This window comes from Macrotis lagotis, chromosome 3 (genome assembly GCF_037893015.1).
Source record: "Macrotis lagotis isolate mMagLag1 chromosome 3, bilby.v1.9.chrom.fasta, whole genome shotgun sequence".
NCBI lineage: Eukaryota > Metazoa > Chordata > Mammalia > Peramelemorphia > Peramelidae > Macrotis > Macrotis lagotis.
Genome location: NC_133660.1, coordinates 84532655 through 84535213, shown reverse-complemented (window position 1 = coordinate 84535213; position 2559 = coordinate 84532655). Strand labels below are relative to the sequence as shown.

Sequence of the window (2559 nt, the reverse complement as noted above, 5' to 3'; positions counted from 1 at the left end):
GCCAATGGGAGAAAAGGGGAAAAATGGTAGACAGAGGGAGAAGAACTGGGAAAACAGAAATTTTGGAGGAAGCAGCTCCAAACTTCCTTTCCCCCAAAAGGCAGTTTGAAGTCTTTGTCAAATTGAAAATGATTTCCCTCAGACCTGAGAAAAAGATATCCAATTGGGGGTGGGGCGAGGGAGAGAGGGAAGTGGGCAGAGGGGATAGATGACAGGGACCTGCTCAGATCCCTGCAAACTTCAGTAACCTCTGTACCCCAGTTTTATCTCCTGTGCAATGACTACGCCACCTCCCTTAGCAGCTGTCCATAGTTGGAGATGGAGAGAAATACAGGAGACAAAGAGGGTGCCCCTGGCCCTTAGGGTTTCCCCCAGGTCCCTTCAGTCCTCGGGTGGGATGCGAAGGGCAGAATACACCGTCACCCGACTGTCCTCCTGCCGTCGGCCTGCAGAGGGGAAGGGATGTGAGTCTTGGACAGGATGGGAAAGTGGAAGGACCCAGGGCAACAGGGCAGGGACAGATGGCATTTCAAACCCTCTAACCACTGACCGGCTGTCCCCTGGCACCGACTGCTATGGCCTAGAGAGCAAAGGTCAAGAGTGGAGAGTGAAGCCCCTAAGGATGGGGAAGGGGACGTAGATGGGTTATACAGAGAAGAGTAGCAGGGACACTAAGGTGGGGGGGGCAGGGCTCCGTCTTGGCTAGTGGGCAGGCAGGCGATCAGTCCCGTCAGTCCTTACACGAGAGGCTGCGCTGGATACTTCGGAGGGAGCCTCCAGCTGTGATGAATGCCCAGATCCCCATGGAAAGAGTAACTGCATAGATGGGCAACAGGTTGGCTTCATACCAGGGACTCAGAAACGTCAGTCCTGATGTCAGTAGGTGACTACCAACAACCAAGCCCAAGGCCCGGTAGCGTCTCCTCTCACAGGCATCAAAAAACACAATCCCCGAAAAGGTCTGAAGTAAGATGATGGGGGCTGTCAAAAATGCTGAGGTGAAGAAGTAATAGGGTGAATCTCCATCAATGCCAACCACACCTGGACCAAGTGCGTCAGCCAGGATGTTGATAACAGAAAAGACTCCGCTGATGATGCCGAAAGATGGACCAGAAACATAGGCCATTTGGGGCATGGAGATGGGAGATGTTCCGTCCTCACTCAGCGAGGCTAACCCCCTCATCTGCCTTCTTAAGTAGCTTGTAAACCCCCTGAAGCCGGACAGAAACGGCAGCACCGCAGGCGAGGAGCCCATATTGGAGCCGGCCGTCCGACCCATCAAGTCCCATGGACCAGGATGAACCAGACCCCGGAGGCCAGAAGTAGAGAGACCAGCCCCGGCCACCGGGATGATGACCCGCAGGGGGTCCCCGGCCACCGAGACCAGAAAGAGCGAGAAGGCCGGCCCGAAGGCCACGAAAGTGCATCCGAAAAAGACCGCGGCCCCCTGGGGGTGGGCCGGGGGGATGGGGAGGGGGAGGAGAGCGGGGGGTGGGGGCTGCAAGCCGGAGCAGGGGGTCGGCGCGGCGTCACCCCCAAGCCCCGGAGAGGGGGAAGGGGCGGGGGGCGGGAAGGAGGGACCTGTCCGCGCGACTTCCCCTACGGAGGTCGAGTTCACCTTCATAGTATTTGAGAGGTCAGAACCACCTTCAAGACACAAGAAAGTATCAAAGTAGAATGTTAAAGTAATTTTAAAATTCAATGAAGACTATGTCCATAAACTTTATGAGAGAAATTCCAGGCAATTCCTATTTCTAAAATAATTTTAATATTATTTCCTTTCATTTTGTTTTTAATGTCCCATTTATTTACAAATATGTCCTTTCCTCTCATCCATCCACTCAGTCATCCTCTTGAAACAAAGATGTCTTGTTTAAAAAAAAAAAGAATTTCAACAAAGCTAAGACAGTGGGCCTGATAGTGCATGTTACAATCCATGCCTACATTGCCCTCCCTCTGCCATGGAAGAGAATGACATATATTTTCTCAATTCTAATCAGGACACACCATTTGATTTCTTTTTGTTGCAATTGTTCTTTCCATTTGCATTGATTTTGTGTACATTTTTGTTTTTTCTGTTCTGTTTAATTTTATCTAGTTACACTGGTCTCTCTGCAGTTCCGCATACAGGACACCCTATCTTCTAACTCATAACATGTTCTCTTTCTCCCATACCTAGAATGCTCTCCTTTAACTTCACCTCCTGACTTCCCTGACTTTCTTTAAGTCTTAACTAAAACTCCACCTTCTACAAGAAGCCTTTCCCAATCCTCCTTTAACAAAGGATCATTTCCAAGTTATCCTGTCTATACATCTTGTTTCTACATAACTGTTTGCATATTGTCTTGAAGTCCCTGACAGCAAGCAGTAGTATTTGTCTTTATTTGCTTGGCACATAGTGAATATATATGTATATATATATATACATACACATACATATGTGTGTACATATATGTACATATATAGATATAAATAGATTAGATATAGAGATAGATAGATATAGATATACACATATATGTCTACATATATACCAGCTGACTAACTCTGTCTCAGTTAATG

General features: G+C 48.5%; 1 pseudogene; it reads right to left on the bottom strand.

The window, feature by feature from the left end:
- Window positions 1-375: 375 nt before the first annotated feature.
- Window positions 376-1624, bottom strand: LOC141519149 (gamma-secretase subunit APH-1A-like; annotated as a pseudogene).
- Between the last annotated feature and the right edge of the window lie 935 nt (window positions 1625-2559).